At 41.6% G+C, this 20793-nt stretch overlaps 1 protein-coding gene across 16 annotated transcripts in view; it reads right to left on the reverse strand.

Annotated features, from left to right (window-relative positions):
- KIAA1217 (KIAA1217 ortholog) overlaps nucleotides 1-20793 on the reverse strand; it is a 431120-nt gene that overhangs the window by 286280 nt on the left and 124047 nt on the right. For 2 of the 16 annotated variants that reach the window (XM_044425223.1, XM_044425221.1), the window contains one exon: nucleotides 9375-9598. The exons of the other annotated variants lie outside the window; for them this stretch is intronic. The gene's annotated coding sequence lies outside the window, so the exon portion shown is untranslated. The remainder of the gene's footprint in view (nucleotides 1-9374; nucleotides 9599-20793) is intronic. 16 annotated transcript variants of the gene reach the window in all.

A 20793-nucleotide genomic window follows, 5' to 3' on the forward strand; every position in this document is an offset into this window, starting at 1 on the left:
ACACCTCCAAGCTAAGGTAGCTTCCCACTAACTCCTCCAACATGCTTCTCCTCCTGTTTTCTTTTTTTCCCCTCCTTTGATCCCCACCCCCTTATGTAATCTAGCTTCCACTTTTTTTTAGCACTCTAGCCAAACTGCATTCAGAAATGCTGGATCCAAATGCAGCAAGCTCTGTCTTGCCTTCATTCACTTTGAATCCCCCACTGCCCTTGATAATGTCATCCCATTCAACTCCCTTCATGCAATATCTGCCAGTCTTGTTCTTGGCCAGTTCTCTTCCTGCCATTTTAATCACTCGTTCAACATTGCTAAGTCATCTGCTACCCCTATCTTTATATGCAGCTTGCAACCTCCCCGCCCACCCAAATGTAGCTTTCCTTTTCTTCCCATTGGCAAAACCTCAGCTTCACCCTCTAATCCTATTCTGCCTCACCCACTGCTGTTCTTCCCTCACTGGCCTTTGGCTCCCATAGGTGGTACCTTTTTCTCAACAGCTATCCTGTTTGCATATACATGGAACTGTTGCCAGGAGAACAAGGGGAAGAATCATGAAGAGATGGCTGTACACTGCAGGGGGCTTTAAGACGTGCTTTTGGGAGAACTGTCAATTTTCACATAGCATTAGCCTCAAGCCTATTGCTTATCTCACAAAACTAGGGCCAGATGTTAGAATACACCAAATAGTTTGCAGAGGATGATGGATAGCAGTTGGCACAATGACCTGGACCTAAGATAAATTAACTTTAGGAGAATTATACTAAGGTCTGAGTTCCCTTCCTCCCTTAACAACCAGAAACAACTACCTCCTGATGACTTTCTAAGAAATGCCAGAGTTCTCTAAAGGAACACAGCTTGAAAATCACTAGTGTGGAGTAACATCCTTGATACTTACCTGGTGAAACAATCTGTAGCCATAAAGTTATGAACAATAATATTCAGCAAGCACAAAAGTTCTGTCATTCATACCTTGCTTTCAGTATTACTCCATTGTGTATTTCAGGAATGTATTATCAAATAGTAACATAAACATATAGATATACAAGCCTCCCCCAACCTGGTGCCCTCCAAAGATGATGGACTACAACTCCCATCATCCTCCAGCCAGGATGGACTTTATAAAAGCAGCTTGGCAAAGCTGCCTTTTGAACAGATCCTCAGAGTTATATTTACTACCCAGCTCTTCTCATTTTCAAGGCATCTAGCTTGATAATCATTTCCCTAAATAATAAATAAATTCCTAAATAAATAAATAAGGAATCATGGAAACAACCTGGAGTCTCCCAGAGGCATAAGAACATAAGAAAAGCCATGCTGGATCAGACCAATGGTTCATCCGGTCCAGCACACTGTTCACGTGGTGGCAAACCAGCTGTCTGCAGGGTTCCTTGAGCAGGATGGGTACAAGACCTCCGCCTGCCAAAGTACTGGGCCACAATTTCAGTCATCCACAATCATTTGTGATATTGGTTGAAGAGGCACCAGGTTGTCTATCCAGACTAAAAGAAGGGGCAGACATGGACAAATTTGTTAAGTCTGAGTTCTCTAAATATCCCATTTTCCACTTTTAAATTGGCTAATCTTGAACTTTGATCATTTTTTAAGGCTTACATGAAACACCTTAAGCATTTTTGTGTACATTTCCTTTGATACATGTACTTTTATATTCATCTTTACCTAATATACACAGTTTTTGCAGACATTTTTCTAATATAATCAATTTCTAATATAATGTCCTCTAATTTGCACATCTAGTATATTCCTCTTATACACATCTTTGGAGACCTGCAAATTGCAAAGGATAACTGAGCTTCAGTTCACATAATGGTTTGAAAGTGTGAAATGAGATAAGTGCACACAAAAATGTGACATGAACAAATTTCTCCTCCATCCCTAGGTAACATTTTGATGCTCAGCCTAGGAAAGGCAGAAGCGAGAAGCAGAGACATGTCACTGATAATATAAGTTCAGAGCCTGACAGCTATCCCAGGCCTGGATTCCAGTTTATGTAGCTACCAGTGAGGACTGCCTTCCAGCAAATGCCATGTGGTGAGAAGTCTGTTTCCAAATGGATATCCCTTCTATTTGACAAGGCCAATACTAATAAATTGTGCCTTTGTAATCCTGAAGAGTGACTTTAATGGGCAGGCCAGCAATGTAAAAGAAATTAAAAAGTCAGTATTTTAAGCACAAAGTCACTGCTATCAACTAATCACTCTGAGCATAGTAAAAGATTTTCTTTCCCCCGGGTATATGTCTTGCTGAAAAGGTCACTGCCCAGTTCTGTTCAGAGCAGTCCATGCATGACACAGTTCAGCTAAAATTGATTAGTGTAATTTTATGAAAGAAACATTCAATTATTAGGCTGCAGTGTATTCGGAGACTTTGACCCTGATTTATCCCAAGTTCAAGTCCTGATAATCTATGGGCTAAGTTCATCCTGGTGGATAATAGAAAATTCTGCTCCATTTCCTCTGGGACTTCATGCTCATTAGTCACAGCATACCAATTAAAAGCTTTGTTGGAAACCAGAGGAATGCGATGTAGCTCATGTACAAACCAGGAAGCTGGTTTCACATCCAGCATGGATGAGTGGCTTTGTATAAGACGCCAAGAATCACATTAGTAGGTCGTGTGCATCAGCGTGCAAGATCAACAAAAGAATTGAATGGCGACGGCGAGGGGGAGGGAGTTTCTAGTCAGCACAACTTTTTAAAACTCTGACCACTAACAATTAAAGGCTCTTGCATTGCAACAATACCAAAGTTAACATTTTAATAGGAAAGAAGAAAAGCTGTGTGTGTGTGCAACTTTAAAGGAGTTATCCAGGAAACAAATGTTTCTGATTGTCCAACAGCTGTCCCTGCTATCTAAGGTGAATCTGAGGTTAATACCTCAGCAAATCACTTATGAACTAGAACAACAACTATTCTGCAAGGGATTATTGGCATTATAAACTACTGTCAAACGTTCCTAATAGTAATTCTTAATTAAGAAAATAATAGGATTCAGCGTCTGTGCTCTGAACATGCAGCCAATGGACTCCATCGCAGTCCAAAAGCACATAATAGGACTCAGCAAACAGGCAGATTCCTTTCATGCCATGGTTTGTATTAGAGATTTAAACTTATAATGCCCGGCTTCTAAAAGAGCACAGCTGGCAACAAGGTAATATGCACAGAGATGCATATTAAGCTGTGCATATGCCAGCTTTTCTATTAATTGCCTTGGTATTGTTTCAGCATTTTTCAAATGTTAACCTGTTGCCACAAAACTAAGCCTAAGCAATAATGCCTACCTCTCAACTTATATATCCACTTGTGCAAATCAAGGGACATTGCTTTGGCACATTTCCTGCATTACTGAAATATTGTTCCTTAACATTTTCTATCTGTGAGACGTATCATAACAAATCTTAAACAGTGCCCTGAGGTAAACACACTGGGAGCCAGGAGCATAGTGAGAAATAAGTTGTTGCTGCAGGATTCAAACACAGAGGGAGGATGAAAGGAGGTAGAAATTCTTTGCAGCATGAGCTAAAGATGGGGCCCAAGTTTTATGAGTCCAGGTTTGGAAACTAACATTAGCGGATAAAGGTTCAAAATGAGAAGTAAGCTTTCCCTCTCAGCCCTCTCTGACCCCATAAGCCAGTGTCTACAAGATGTAATGAGCAGTAAGTCCCATTATTCCTAACTATGAACACTACTGGAGGGTACCAAGCGGCAGGAAAGATGCTCGTACCATCCTGCCAATTCCTTTCCTTCCGTTTAGCTTAACGCTGGGGGAGACAAGAGCAGTGATGGGATAAGAAAGAGGAGGATGCGTGCATTTTTACCTCTCCTCTCCATTAGGTTGTCTAACAGCATGTTAGAATATAGGAGACTATGGGAGATGTACTTTCCCCAAGACCGCATGCTCTTGCCACTGATCAACTTCCAGGTAACAAAAGGGAAGTTGGGAGTTTGTTTCTGAGGGGCAGGCTGGGGGAACAGTTTTCCCAACCCAATCTTGCCTGGGAAATTTTACCCAGTTTCCTGTTTGTTTCCAGAAGCCATGGAACATTTCTGAGTCAATCCAAGGAGAGCTTCAAAGAGCTCATTATGTGAATCCTTATAAGCTGGCCCTCCCATGCAGATTCCTTGAGGTCGGAAGAATAATCTAGACATGTTGGGAGCCATAACTTCAGCAGCATCAAATGGAAGATATCACTGTTGGTTAAGAAAGGCTTTTTCACACAAGACCTGGACAATCCAGAAGCTTGCCTGCCAAAGATACTGCCTGTTTGCTTGCTTGCTTGATTGACTGATTGATTGGATTCGTACAGCAATCAGAGACCACCTGTCTACTAAGAATAGGCGCAATTAGCACACTGGCCTCAACTGCACAAACACACTCCTTGCTGCCATCCAAACTTAGGCATCCAAATTTAAGGCCAAATCCAGGAGCACACCCAAGACTATGAACCTGAATTTTCAGTCCCCATTCCTAACCTGCCTTTTAACTAGGCAGGAGGACTTCTGTCTTGTCTAGATTGTTTCAGTTGGGTTGTTCTCATTACTGACATCAGGAAGTGATGTAGAACTAGAACAGCTTCCTCAGATTTGGATAGAAAGGAGAGATAGAATTGGCTGTTATCAGCATACTGGTGGTACCAAATCCCCAAACTCTGGAAATCTCTACCGGTAGTTCCACATACAGGTTCAACAGCATAGGGAATGAGCTGGAATCCTGAGGCAAATCACAGGCCAACAGCACCAGCATTTATACAGGAAGCTGCCAGCACCACCTACTAAGAACACCTTGCAAGGACCAGAGCCATGATATAATTATCTCACAGCCCCATCTCAGAAAGATATCCAGAAATATACCATGGTTGATGACATCAAAACCCACTGAGAAGTCCAGCAGAACCAACAGGACAATAGCCTTGCTGTAGAGCAGGGGTCTCAAACTCGCGGCCCGCGGGCCAGTTGCCGGGACGGGCGGGGCACGGGGGAGGGGCCCTGCGGCCTTCAAAGCGCCGGCGGCACCCAGGCCGGCCGTGGGATGAGCGGCCCACCACCACCGCGGGGGTGGAATACTTGATGCGGCCCAGCCTCACCCAGACTCTCCTTCCAGCGGCCCCCAGGGAAGTTGAGTTTGAGACCCCTGATGTAGATCATCCACCAATCAGTCTCTGTCCCATCCAAGCATGAGGCCAGACTGTGTATTCACATCATCCAAAAAACCATGGAATGTTCCAGCACTTTGCCCAAGAAATGTAATAAAGAAATCAAATATTAGAAACCAAAGGGATGTTATCTGCTACAATAGGAGTCATTTTTTAAAATAATGCTTATAGGGATGACAGAATCACAGTGTGCCATAAACCAAAGGGGCCATCCCCTTCTGTAGCCAGTAAGGGCTCAAAGTCTTCAACATACATTCCCAACTACCCACTAGGCCTCAGACCAGGAGCTTCCTAATTCAAGTTTCAGAGTCCTCAGCACTGCACCGGATGTGGGAAATTTGCCATACCCCTTAAGTAAATGAATTTCCTGTCCCTAAATACCAGCTGTGGGTATAAGAAGAAAGACTGCTCTACAAATTACTGTTCCATTTCATGCCTGCTGCCAAACACTTCCCACAAGGTGCGTCTTTGCAGGCAAGCAGAAAACATTAGAGCAATGCTTAAGGGCAGTGCTTGATGCCCTCTGGTTTGGTGATTTTGGAAGTGTTCAAAGGAGCACTAGCATGGCTTTTTTGGGGGAGGGACATGCCAGCCTGTTGCCAAGGTGCAAACTTCCTGGCTTGTCAAACTGTACCAGCTAGCAGGCAATAAAACTGCCAGTGTCGTGGGGGAGGAGAAGGAGCAGCGATCCAATTGCAGTGATGTCAACTGAGAGGAAACAAGGCCTTCTGTTGTCCACGGTCTAGTAGAGGGCAGAAGAGGGAATACTGACAGGGCAACACTTCCTCCTTTACCCAAATGTCCTGATGGTCAGTGAAAGTATAAGGAAAGTGCTACATAACAAGCATTATCCAGTTGCCCTGGCAATGAGCAGCTGTCCTCCTCCCCCCCCCCCCCACTCTCTTTATTTAGAGTGAAGGCAATATAAGAGCTGCCTGTGCTTTCACTCACCTCACCAAATAGCCGTCATCATGGTGGTTCTGCTCTCCCTGATTGTCTAGGATCATGTTACCAGAAGGAAGAAACATCTTTTTAAAAAAATGGTGCTTGCAGTGGCGGAGAAAAACAGATGTGAAAAAGAAATACTTTTGGGAGTGGTGTTCAGGCAACATTTCCCTCTCTTTCTTGCCAAAAATTATTTGCCTGTAAAAATTGGATGTTGCTCTAAGAAGAATACATAAACGATCAATAGCGGCCGTTAGCTCCTGTCCAAAGAAAAGTGGAAGTGCAGATGCATTCATGAAGCTCCTGCCAATAAGACTCCCCTGTTCATGGGCTCTCCCACACTGGAGGCGTTCAGGGTGCATCTGGACAGCCATCTAATAGGGATGTTTTAACTTGGAGTCCTGCACTGAGCAGGGGGTGGACCCAACGGCCTTACTAGTCCCTTTCAACTCTACCGTTCTATGAGCCTTGCTGGCCACTGAAGGAAATGTGGAAAGCTACATACAATAGTAAGGATTACACATCGTATCACTTCAAAGCATAATTGGTGTGAAATTTGCCATTTGCATTGATCAACTCTCCACTTCATCCTGTGTAAACAGACACCCTTCTCTTCTTGGACATAGAGGAAAGTAGGCCACAGATGAGAGTCACCCTCACCTGGAAACCCCAGACCCAGGTAGAGGCTATACCCTGCCTAGTATGGGTTGGGTGGGGTGCAGACTGAACAAGAACCTAACATAAAACGAGCTGTTAAGCAGCCACACTGATACCCGATTGCTAGAAGCCTCTTTAGCAGCTGGTGGTATTTCCTATCTCCATGAGAGAGGATATCCCAAAAGAATATCCTGTTGTTCTTCAGAGAATTCCCTGTTAATATCTATCAACTCGACACTTCACCCTGGGCAGACAGAGGCAAGATGAAGCCTGAGTGCAGAACAGAAGCTTTCTGAATTATTCATCCTTGGGAGAAGGCCATAAAAGCCCAAACGCATCAGAGGTTTTATAGAAGCAGGAAGAATATTTTTAAGCTTGACTGAACAGTGTGGATTGGTAATAAACACTACATTTCCTCAAATTTGTGTACCACAGCTGTTTTCTATAGCCAGAGCTTATGGGCCTTGGCTCAGCCTAAACCTTATGTGCCTTGGCTCAGCTTAAATCTTATCGTGGGAGCTGTAAGTTATGACATGAAATTATTGTCTCCGGAGGACAGCCCAGCAGTGTGGACCTCCTGACATGTGCCATTCCACCTTGGTTCAACGTTCTCCTTACTCTGACAAAGACCCTTGTTCACCAAAGCACGAACGGTTCAAATCAGTATCCTTTATTCCCTTAGATTGGTCTGCAAGGCTGATATAAAGGCCACATCAGTAAGAAGGCCACTTCAGTCTATTGCACTTTCTGCCTCTCAAGAACTAGGAGCAGAAACTGTGAAATTGTTTGCTCAAAGGCACTTTACTTTGTGTAGAAAACATCTCTGGATGCAATCCTATGCATTCTGAGACAGAAAAAGTTCCTATAATTCCCAGAGAACTGTAGGACTTTCTAAATATGCACATGATTGTGCTTTAAATGTACCATATACCAAGCTGAATAGAAATCTAGTGCTAAGAGCACATCCCTATGCATATTTAGCTATGTCTATGTTGGCTAGGGAATTATTGGACTTTTTTCTGCCTAAACAAGCATAAAGTTGCACACTAAATGTTGATATGCTGCAAATCTGGGTAGCTTTCATCATAGAGAAAATATAAATTCCAGAAGGTCAGCTATGTCTGTTTGTTGCGGCAAAAACAACAATGACTCTTGCAGTACCTTAAAGACAAAAAGATTTATTATGGCATCAGCTTTCATGGACCATAGTTTTCTGCACAAAAAAATCCAGGGCCTTGCTAGAACAGGAGAAATATAGTTTATAACATGGCTTAGATGAATAGAAACTTTCCCTCTCAAGGCAGATAGCATTTTGGGGGAGGCATTTTTTTGATGGGACTACATGGAGGTAAAATGTAATTAAAAAGAAATTCCCAGTTTTATTTTCCCCACCCTGCAGCTGGCATGATTAAAGGCAGCAGGGAAAAGACATGTTAAATACACTCATGCATTTAGCATTATGCGTGAGCTGACCCTGACTGAAGGCAAAACCACTTTGGAAAATATAAAATTCTAAGTGAGTAATTGTTTGATAACTTTGGAGGGGTTGTTTTGCTTAAGATTAAAGCAGTAGGAGGTATTTTGCTTGGGGTTAAAAGAAAGAATTTGCTACTTCTTCAGTGTGCTCTTCAAGCCTGTGCCCTGGCCCTGGTAGGAACGTATTCCTGAATACATTTATATTAACTGATACTCAGTAATTTCCTTTCTTTGCCAAGTCATTAAAAAGAGCAGAACAAAGATGACCATTATCCTTGGTCTTAGAAGCTACACTTCTTTGACAAGAATGCTTGCTTGCTTTTTCAGTACCCTTCACCCCACCCCCAAAACCACATCAGCAGTTTTGGGCCAGCTTTCTAATAAGCTAGATTCATCAACTCCACTTTATATTATTTCAGTTGCCACCAACCTTACTGAATTAAAATGTTAAATGCACTATTCCTTTTGGTCTATTCTTTTCCCCTAGAACAGCCACTTTTCAGTTGTTCACACTGGGTTGCTTTACTCAAATTTAATTGAAAACCATCTCCACTTTATGTAAACTTGACTGTCTTAACATGACCCATGCAAACTCGCACACATCTAGCGCAAAGGCCATTTCATCTGGAATACCACACTCATTGTGCCAAGGGGTGCCAGAGCCATGGTCTTCCCCAGTTTCTGAGAATTTTGACTTTAAAAAGACCAGACCTTTTAAATGCTTTGGGTAGACCAGCAAGGACCAGCGTCAAAACCAGGCACAATTTGAGACTTGCCAAGGTTCCACACCCCAACAGGGCACTGCTGAAAGGAGAACCTGGATTGCTTTCCCCTTTCACAACTGTAATATGCTTGCTCATCCACCTGTCACCCTAGCCCAGAGAACACTTTTGAGGAGGAGGAGGACCAGAAGATCCTAGCAAGGGCTGCACAAGAATTCCATTTCTGCTAACAATGCATGTACATATGTTCCATCGGAAACACCAAATGCAAGCATAAAGACAAACACGTGCCTGCCAAAACTGTTCACAAATTGTCAAACATGCACTCATATTTGCCTTATTCCTGATTTCCAGTTTGATTTGTGCAAATTGTATCTATAGACTGAATCAGCCCTTCTTTAGCTTACCAAGGACACACGTGCAAATTCTCCTGTGTTATCTCCTGTTTCATCATAGGTTGAGTTGTGCAATGTTGCTGTTTGCTCAAAGCAAGCAGCAATCCAAACATGAACAGAAACTGGGCACCAGACCAGTTGCAGGACGATGTCTGGAGTATCCTGGAGGCCATGAATACTGCTCACTTGCCTCTCTCTAGGAGATGCCACTGCCAATTTGCTCGTTGGACCTCTGCCTGTCAGGCAAGCAAGCAACAGCAATTATGAGAAAGAGGAAAGGAGGCAAGAGCAGCTGCGTACAAAGATGGTGAAAGAGGAGAGTAATGAGTAAGGAGGGGCACATTGTGGGTGTCTTGCCCAAGGGCACTCCAACACCTGGAACTGGCACTGACTTTGAGCTTCTCAGATTTAAAATCTTTCTGACTAATTGAGGGGTGTTGCTGGGTTTGGTTTTTTGTCCTGTTTTATGCTGCTTTTGATTTTTATGGTTACTTATTTTGCATTTAATTTATTTTTGGGTTTATTTATTGAAAACAATCCAGAGAACTTTATGTTATGAGGTGGGATACTGATGTAGTGAACAAACACACAAACCTTTCCAGTGCTGAGAAAAGAACTATAGAAAATACTGAAAAAGAGGAAATGCAAATACCATGTTTATTGGATGTCACACAAAGGCTATTTTAAACCTTTGCTTTTTAGTGAAAGAGTTGCTTCTGCTTATTTAAAAATGAAGCAAAATAACACACTGGTTTGAGTGTTAGAAATATTCAACCTGTAAAATTTAGTATGTCTATATCCTGAAAGAAATATTCCATAAGCAACCACCTTTAATCATTGTAAGTGTGCATGTGTATTTGTGAATGTGAATGGTTTATTATCTCACAATAATAATGGTTACATACCAAAATTTTAACTAAGAGTATAATGCAGAGAACATACAGAGTTCATAAAACATATTTTTGTTCACAGAAATGAACAAGACTTAATTTATCCTGAAGTTAAAACTGTTTTTGTTTTCTTTTGTTTTGTTTCGAAACCTGCTATATTATTAAGTAAGCCAGAATTTCAGTTTAGCAGAGTAACATAAAGCATCTAAGGACTACACTCTAAGTTCCATTTTCGAGCATACCATAAACGTAGCAGCACTTACTCTATTTAAAAGGCCCCTGAGTGATGATTATTGGGACTTCTTCTTTTTTCAGTATTGTATGTCTGAATATTCACTTCGGTCAAATCACTGCACTCCTTTTATCTGTGATGGCATTTATCATCGCCCGGCTCAGGTTATGTTACTGCTACATGCAGATATTTGAATCAAAACGAGGCAGTCTTCTAAGTAGTGTGCATTAAAGGAAAACATGTGGAGGATTTCCTGCTGAGAGTTCCCAGCAGAGGCACAAATCCAAGGGTATGTGGAAACGACTTGTCAAAGCTCTCTCTTAGTTTGCATCCACAGTACGCATTCAAGCAATAAAAGGATGAATTCATTACTACTGCTCTTCAAGATAACCTTCTAATAAATCCTCCATCCCTAAGCAATGCTCAGCTCAAATGGATAACTCAAAACCCCAGGGGAAATCTTCCTTTACATTCTGCTACTTGTGCAGAATGAGGGACTGCACATCAAAGTTCCACCAATGGTCCCACCCTTTCCTATGGCCCAGTCCTCTTTCCCATAAGCACCAAATGTTTGGAGGTTTCCAACTGCCCTGTTTTCCCCCTCCTTCTAAAAGTTTGAAATGTTTCTCCTGACTTCTAGCAGTAAGAGCTAGAAGTAAGAGCAGAAAGAGCTCAAAACAACACCATGGTGCCCTTTGGCTCCTCCCATTTGACTTTGGCCCCACCCACCCCTAGATTATGGCCCAGCAGAGCTTCTCTGAAACAGAATTTGGCCCTCAAGCACAGAGAATGCAAAACTTTTCCATTATCATTGCAAATCAATTGAAACTAATTCGTAGGGGGAAGTATTAACACCAAAGCAACTACTGTCACAGCCTCTTCCATTTCAGCTCACTCACTCTCTGTCATACACACAACACCTGCCCCATATAAAGAATATTTTGTAAAACCAGGTTCTGAAAAAGTATGCATATATATTATATACTCCTGCATCTTTCAAGGTATATGGCTATTGAGATGATCCTACCTACCTGAATTTGGGCCTGCAACATATACAGAATAGGAAGAATGACAGAGACAAACTTTTCTGTCCTGCATTTCTCCTAGCAGGCTTTTTGTCCACCTAAACTGTTTGGAATAGGGAGCACAGGAGACTGGTGGGAACCTAGGATGGCCTCTACCAGTGATGGTGAACCTTTTAAAGACGAAGAGCCCAAACTGCAATCCATAACCCACATATTTATCACAAAGTGCCAACACTGCAATAAAACCAGAAAATAGAGGTTTTAGTTTAGAAAAAACACCTCACAGCCAGTCCAAGACAATAAATATACATCCTTGGCAGCGCACTGACCGGCCATGCAAAAGCTCAGATGAATCGCGGCTAATGAGTTGTGGCTTGTGACGTCATCAACTGGCACTGCTACTCATTTCTGAGCATGTACATGGCCCTTATGTACACCCTTATGTATCTGATACGCGGCTGAGGTGATGCTGGGGTGACTTAGGTTAAATGCCAACACAGGGTGCTCTGCGTGCCCTCTGTGACACTCATGCCATGGGTTCACCACCACTGACCCAGCCCTAAGCTGGTGCACACCCCTAACCCTAATAAATGGCTAAAATAGCATTGAAAATAGGACAATTTTGAAAAAGTCTTCATTGAATAGCTTTCTCAGCACAGCTCATCATTTCTGTCCATTCAAAAGACATTCCAACCATCAAAATCATGCCGGGACACCTCCTTTTTCTAACCCCAACCCTACACTGCTGCACTCCCTTGACCCTAAAACAGGGCTAAAATACCATTGAAAAGAGGGTGATTTTGAATAAGCCTTCCTTATGAAGCTTTTTCTTCATAGTTCAAAATTTCTGCCCATTCTAAACACGTTCCAACCATCAAAATCATGCCAGGACACATCAATTTTCTAACCCTAACCATAACCCTACCCTGCTGCACACCCCTAACCCTAATACAGGGCGAAAGTACCATTGAAAAGAAGGTGATTTTGAAAAAGCCTTCCTCGCGTAGGTTTTTCTTCACTGCTCAATATTTCAATCCATTCTAAGCACACTCCAACCATCAAAATCATGCCGGGACATCTCCTTTTTCTAACCCAAACCTACCCTGGTGCACTCCCTTAACCCTAATATAGGGCTAAAATACCACTGAAAAGAGGGCAATTTTGAAAAAGCCTTCTTGAGAAGCTTTTTCTACACAGCTCAACATTTCTGCCCATTCTAAACACGTTCCAACCACCAAAATTATGCCAGGACACCTCCTTTTTCTAACCCCAACCCCACCCTGGTGCACACCCCTAACCCTAATACAAGGCGAAAGTACCATTGAAAATAGGACGATTTTGAAAAAGCCTTCCTTGAGTAGGTTTTTCTGCACAGCTCAATATTTCAGTCCATTCTAAGCACATTCCAACCATCAAAATCATGCTGGGACACTTCTCTAACCCTAACCCTACCCAGTACACACCCCAAACCCTAATACAGGACAAAAGTTCCATTGAAAAGAGGGCAATTTTGAAAAAGCCTTCCTCGAGTAGGTTTTTCAGCACAGGTCAACATTTCTGCCCCTTCTAAACACATTCCAACCATCCAAATCATGCCGGGACACCTCCTTTTTCTAACCCAAACCCCACCCTGGTGCACTCCCTTAACCCTTACATAGGGCTAAAATACCATTGAAAAGAGAGCGATTTTGAAAATGTCTTCCTTGAGTAGCTTTTTCTGCACAGCTCAACATTTCTTCCCATTCTAAACACATTCCAACCATCAAAATTATGCCGGCACACCTCCTTTTTCTAACCCTAACCCTACCCTGGTGCACTCCCTTAACCCTAATACAGGGCGAAAGTACCATTGAAGAGAGGGCGATTTTGAAAAAGCCTTCCTTGGGAAACTTTTTCTGCCCAGCTCAACATTTCTTCCCCTTCTAAACACATTCGAACCATCAAGAACATGCCAGGACACCTCATTTTTCTAACCCTTACCCAGTGATGCTGAACCTTTTGGAGATCAAGAGCCCAAACTGCAACCCAAGACCCACTTATTTATCGCAGAGTGCCAACACTGCAATAAAACCTGAAAACTGAGGTTTTAGTTTAGAAAAAACACCTCACATCCAGTCCAAGGAAATATATCCTGGGCAGCACACTGACTGGCCATGCAAAAGCTTGGATGAGTCATGGCTATTGAGTCATGGCTTGAGACGTGCTACTCCTTCCCAAGCATGCACATGGCCCCTATGTACGCTGTTATCCAATGCTCGGCTGTGGCGATCCTGGCACGACTTGGCTCGCATGCCGACAGAGAGGACTCTGCATGCCCGCTGTGGCACACATGCCATACGAAAGTTCACCACCACTGGCCTATACCCTAGCCTCTCCAGTCTCTTCCTCTCCCTACTCACCAGAACACCCCCTTCCTCCTCTCTGGAGTAGCATCCACAGGGAAGACATTCCAGCTACAAGTGAATCACAACCCATCCCCCAAGTCTGGGGCACCCTCTGAAAATTGGAAGTAATTAATGGCCTCTTGGAAGCTTTCTAGGGGCCAGATTATTGTTCCCTTTTTTTCTAAAATAAATATAGTATTTGTCTGGTATTACACATCTTTTGGATGAAATTAAAGTAAGTTGCTGGTACAGGTCTAATCTCACACATAAAATAGCAACAGAACTTTAATTCATTTTCTGCTCTTCATTCCGTTAGATCTCTATTTTGCCTCTATTCGTCAAATAATCAGTCCTCCCAGACTAACTAAACATATTATCTAAGAATACTCCCAAGTCAGCCAATTCCACTCCCTATAAAGCTCTTTCTAAGGAACAGTTTTGGCATTTAAAATATCAATCTCTAGTTAGAACTATTGGCTTGAGCAACTCACATAAGTTTTTTTGCTGGAAGGTGAAGTCCTCACCTAACTTTCCTAAAGGTCTTTGAATGACTATGACAACATTTCCACATTAGTGCTTCACAATGGAAATGGAATGAATGGAACTTTTCCCATTTGCAATAGAAATTAATTCAATATCCAGCTCGGGCTGAAATAAATTCTATCAAAATGAAACATAGACCAGGGCCACTCAACCTAAACTGTCTCATAGGTCTGTTTAGATTAGTGGTAGATGACACCATGTATCAGTGTCATGAAGCAAATATAGGAAAGCTCTAGGCACTCACCTTTTGGCCTGGCAACTTCATATAGAGATCCAAGCCATACACAATTATTTCCTTTCCTGCATTTCTCCTACATAACCTCTAGATGGCAGTGTGGTCAACAGAATAGCATTATTACACATGTGGAAAGGGTGTTTTCTTGCACTTTCTTCCCAATGCATTTCCCTGTTCTAAAAAAATTTCCACAAGTACCATTCAGAAGCAAAAGTGAAACTGGAGGTTCACAATGTCTTAATAATTAAGAAATGTAAGTAGGTAATCTTGAGTACACAATAAATGCCTTGTGTAAAAAAAAAGCTCTTCTTCCCCTGCCCTGTCCTTTGTCCCAGCTTATAAAGACTGAATATGGCAATGCCTCTCCCTTGGCTGACATGCATGGATCAGCTGAGAAGAAAAGGCTGGGAAAGGTGTGTGTGCCTGGATGGTGTATGCACAGTGAGAAATGTTAAAGCCATTTATCATGACCTCCCCCATAACCATACCTCCATTTTACTGCAGGAATTCCAGTTACTTCACAGTACGTCACTTCACATTGAGAGAATGATTCTGCATCCCTTCAACAATATCTGAGGGCAAATTCCGATTCCCAGATCTGAGATCAGAGACTGTGCTCCCAACTCAAAGCTGGGAATTGGATATCCATTCCACTTCCTGCTCTGAAGAAAGCAGTCTGTTGCAATATAAACCTTCACTTTAGGAAGGTAACACAAAATGCTGAGAACATAAGCCTTGCAGGAGAAGAGGAAACCTTATGGATGCAATCCTAGCATGATGCCTGTAGCCACACACCCCTGAATGATTAAGCCCTGCTTACTTTTGACTAGGCACAATGTTCATGGTTGCTTCTGAGTAGAACTGCAAAGGTTTGCCCCTCTTACTTGTGACTAGACAAACTGGCCATGCTTACTTTTGGGTAGCTAGGCTTCCTATTATAAATTGGCATTGGGTGGAGGGATGGATGGATTTGCCAGCTCCGCCCCCTTTTCTTGTGTCCTTGCCCACTACTGGAGGACATTTCAGCCCAGCCCTTTGACTGCAAAAGCTTTGTTGCCCCTGCACAAAACAAGCCATGCACAAAGCATCCAGGGCATGTTTAACCACTCCCACCGGCAGGGAAATCACAGCAGCTTGCACCAGCCCACCTTCTCCCTGACAGGAAATCAGACAGAAAGGCAGCAGCGAGCTAGCATGGCATGCGAACCTGACCACTGTCTGGGCAAAAGACCAGAGGCCTGTTCTTAGAAACGTCACTGTCTTCCAGGTTCCACTGTGTCTGTCTTCAGGAGAATTCCTGCTGCTGGAAGAAATCATGTCTGGAAAAAGGAATATGCTACTTATATCTTGAATCTAACAAATCTTTCATTATGACTTGTCCTTATCCACAGTGTTTTAATAATCTCTTGATTTTATGTCATACAGTAACCTAATATTTTTCACAAGAGTCCTGAAGCCAAATAATAATTTGAGAAACCCAGATTGCATCTTATTATTAAATAGTGAGATCTCAGCCCTTATTATTTAGAATGGGGGGAGCAGTAACTCAAAATGCCTAAGGGTCAGGCAGTCCCCTCCCACTAAACATTTTTTAAAAAATGCACAGTATCTGAAATGTATTGCTTCTGAAACATTCATTTGAAGCCATTTTCAGAGTAAGAGGAAGATGGAGAGGCTATCTGTCTCATAATTCTGGGTTTTTAATAATATTGAAAATGCTTTCCTTCCTTATGTATCGAATAAACAAGATAGAGTGGCCAATAAAAAAAATGATAAGAAATAGAAGAGAAATGGAGAAAAGACCGGAGATGGCAGAATGAATAAGGAAGGAGTAGTCTCAGTAGTAATGGGTGAGAAAAATACCAAAAAGCATCTGTATGAGGAAGAAGGGTAAGGCAAGGGAAGGGACACAGAACAGGAAAAGATAAGGAGGAAAAAGAAGACCAAGTGAGGAAACAGAAGAGTAAACAACTCCAAAAGTGTCACTTAGCTTCAGAATGCTAAAGAACATAGAGAACTCATATTGCAACCCATAAAATCATGGCCAGGATCCAGTAAAAGGCCATCTGTACACAAATTGCACCTTCTGCAAATGCGAAGGCCTGTTGAACAGGGAGCGCCCAGCTTCTCATCTGATTCTGCTCCCTAACTAGATCTTCCTAACTAGAAATCAAGAAATGCAGCACCAACTCACTATAAATATGGAAGGCCCCACTATTTCCAGTCTAGTGGGAACAGTTGTCCAGGCACACTCTTCCTATCTTTTGTGTGTTACACAGAAGGAGGAGGTAAATTCACAAGTGCTACTCAAGTAAAGTTCTTGGGACTGAATTAGCTTAGTTCCTCAAATTCTCCAACCACATTTTATTAAATCTTATGCATAATATTTAGAGCAGACCCACTCAAATTCGTGGAAATATAAGCACCGTATCTCTGATAATATATTTAACTCATTTTATTTTATTATAACTTCTTGAAATTCGCAATGAAAAGTTGTAATAGAAGTTAGCCATGACTTACAAGAGAATGGTAAACGGGTAAACCCTTTCAATGGGTAAACCCTTCAGTATCATTAAATCTGTATCTAGACTATGGATTTTATTTCTTTTCTCTGAGTAACAAGCTATGGATTTATTTCAGTTTCTGTTGTGTGCATGAATCCTACATTAAGTATACTTACATGGAATTGTTAAAATTTCCTCAAATAATAATACAAATGCAAAATATTAAAATGAACCTAATTTACTCCCCCACCCCCAAACCATTAACCTTTCAATTACTTCTGTGGTTTCCCTCATATGTTCAGGAAAGGAAAAAAACAGGACGGGTGCATGTGCGTGAACATGTGCAAGAGAGAGGAAGAGAAATCACAGAGATGGTTGCTGCCAATGTCATCTAAACGGAAGTTGTTTTGTGAAGTGACAGTTAATTAAAACATTTATTTTCACTAACCCATTCAACTATTTAAGCCATTTATTTAGTGTTCTTATCGTTCAAAAGGACACAGTTTTAAAAGTAGTAAAAAAAGGAAGAGAGAAAGAAACACTAGCAGAACTAAAGAAACACTTCAAAATACTGCCTAGGGTGCAGATATTTTTATGCACCTCAAAGAAAAGATTGCATTACCGAGCTAGACTGAAAAGTCATTTCTAACAGACTCGCTTCATCCTCATTTGTGCCATACATCGCTGCCATCGGGGAGATTACATTACACAGGACTGCACTAAATCTATTTATTCCCTTCTAGCCCTTACTCCTCCTCCTCCTCCTTTTAAAATTCATGATATAAATATAATCAACCCAGCTACTCAGACCAATCATAAAAAGATTAATACAGGAAGCTATTCTTGTGCTTTGCATTTCTGTTCACTGTACTAATAGGATGGTGGTAAAGTTTATGTGGCCCATAAGTTGCGAGAAAATGCATTTGCTCTAGATAGCTAGCATAAAAGTAATTACTGTTATAAACATACAGCACAGTAGTCACATTTGGCAAACATCCAGATTTTATGTGAAAAATTAACAGAAAGCCAGATGCAGGTTGCTGGGGGCGGGCAGGATCTGGGGGTGGGGTGGCGGAAGAGATCATAACACAGGAACCATCCAAACTCAATTTCCCTTCATCTGAAGATTCTGTGTCCTTGGTAATTACTGTTTCCATATTAGGGTCTATGTCTTTAGAGTGACTTTACAAACTAGTCATCTCAAGCTATCTTTGTGCAGAAGGAAGAAGAAAAGATGAGGGGGGTAATTTTATGCAATACTTAATACTTTAGCAGAATACACAACTTTTTTCAGGTGGGGTTATCAAATATAGTATTTCCTGACTAGGCTTTCAAAACAATGAGGTGAAAGTCTGCTTGGCTGATCTCAAAGAAATGATCCAATGAAGTGAGTTTACAAGCACACAAGAAGGGAAACAAACAAACAAAGCTTCAGTACTTCATCTATGTGAGAAATCTGGAGAGAATAACTCTGACGAGGTTTGGAACATCAAGAACAGCCTTAGGACACTTAAGTTGTGTTTTATTTGCAGACTGAATACAGTGGCCATTATCCCCAGCAAAAAAAGGTCACTGGCCATGTTAGGTCCAATACATCGGGAAGGCACCATATTGGTGATGGCTGATCTATGCGTGTGGCATTAGTCACCAATGTGCTAGTATGAACAAATATAGGTTTATTACCACAAAGGTAAAAGAAGTGCTACATAAATTTGGTAAATTTCAATCATGAGATGTTTGCTTGGTTTTCACTGCTGGAGTCCACCTGAGTACTTGAAAAGTTGATTCAGCAGGTAGAACATGGCACATTACATGTAATTGTAATGTGCAGCAGCCCTCAAAAGCAGTCCCAAAACATCTGCAAGTGCAAAATGCTGCAGACCGATTGTTAATAGGCAGGAGTTCAAATACTTTGTGTAACACTGACTTTGAAATATGTGCAACAGCTGCTAATCCATGTTTTGATTTGAGGTGCTGTTTTTGATCAAACACAAAATCCTTTATCTACTCAAAATTAAGTCCCATTGCAAATATTGGGGTAACTGGTTAAAGCCAATAGCTGTAAATAGCCTGGATTCTTCCATACAATCTTTTCCCCTCCTCCCCCCACCATAAGATGATATTAATACTGAGCCAAAAATTACTTTTTATGAGAAAGGTAACTTGTATCCATGTTGTGCAGGGCCTTTCCTCCTTTAGCCCCAGAACGTTGTTGAATCCTCAGAACGAAGAACTCTCTCTTGTTGGCCACTCGAGTGGCTTTCTCTTTGTTATCCTTCCCAACATTTCCATTGTGCTTTTGAAAGTTTAGTCTGCTAGTAGGCTTATTCTACTCTAACTTCATTTCATTTTTCATTTTTATTGCTTTATGCTATTTGACAATGATTTGTGATTTGATTACTGCAGTTTTATAGTGAATGCACCTTCAGAAATTTCTATTCAAAACGTAGCAATAAAACTGTGAAAGCAAAATCAAATTAAAAGGTAAGGAGGAAAAAGTTTTCCTGCCCCTCCTCAACAACACACCTCCAATCACACAAAAGCGTTTCCCACAGTATTATTACTAAATTACATCTATATCACATCTTTTCTCCTCTCACAAGGAAACCAAGACAGCTTATGAGGTTTCCTTCTCCATTTTATCCTCACAATCACAACTCCATGAGGTAGGCTAGGCAGAGAGGCAGTGACAGGTCCAAAGTAATCCAGTGAGTTTCATCATCAGGTAGGGACTAAAACCTGCATCTCCCAAGTTACCACTCTTAACCACAACACCTCAATGGCTTTAATATGTTGGTGGTGAATGGCTGGTGAAGTAAATGAAGTGACACTAAAACAGGCACACAGGCTTTTTAGCGGTGACCCACAGGCTCTGGAATTCCCTACCTTAAGAAGTTTAATTGCCCCACTCTTACTAGCATCTTTATATATTATCAAGCCCTGTTTGGATTGCCAAGCGCTGATTTGGTCTCTCTCTCCCTGTCATACATGCATGCAGCTACAGTGCCAGCCCTGGGTTTCTGAGGGCCCTTAGATAGGAAAAACTTAATGAGTTCCCATTCCTCGGTGAACCTACCTTCTCATTGCCACTCTCACCCCCTGGTTTTGCTCCTTATTCTTCTTCTAACAGCTCTGCTAGCTTGAAAGGGAGAGAGAGCTAGAGCATGTGGCAACAGCATTTTCTGTCCCTCCTTCTCTCTCTTTGTTTAATAATCCAAGCATTTTATTGGTTGTATATTACTACATTTGTGTTTGCGAGCTGTCTTGTTGGCCTTGTAAGAGATCATAAATATTAGGTAAAATTGATAAAAAGAAGACTAAAAATAGACCTAGATATTGTTGTTTATAGGATGATCTACAGAAAACCAAAGTTGTGCCAAACACGTTTTTGCAAAAGCATTTCCCTGGAAAGCGCAGTTCCAAAATCGGTCTATAGAGCTTTATGGAACAAGTCCCCTCACCTTAATTTCCAATTCCCCTCATGGGACACAATTAAACATTTTCTTCTTCTTCTTTTAAAAATGAAATCCAAACATTGAAAGTGTTTCCCAGTACTTCAATTTAAAAACAAAGTAGCATGAAATGGCACAGTATAAATTAATATTTCCAGGAAAAGTG

This window comes from Varanus komodoensis, unplaced genomic scaffold, assembly GCF_004798865.1.
Source record: "Varanus komodoensis strain SLA01 unplaced genomic scaffold, ASM479886v1 scaffold15, whole genome shotgun sequence".
Lineage (NCBI taxonomy): Eukaryota > Metazoa > Chordata > Lepidosauria > Squamata > Varanidae > Varanus > Varanus komodoensis.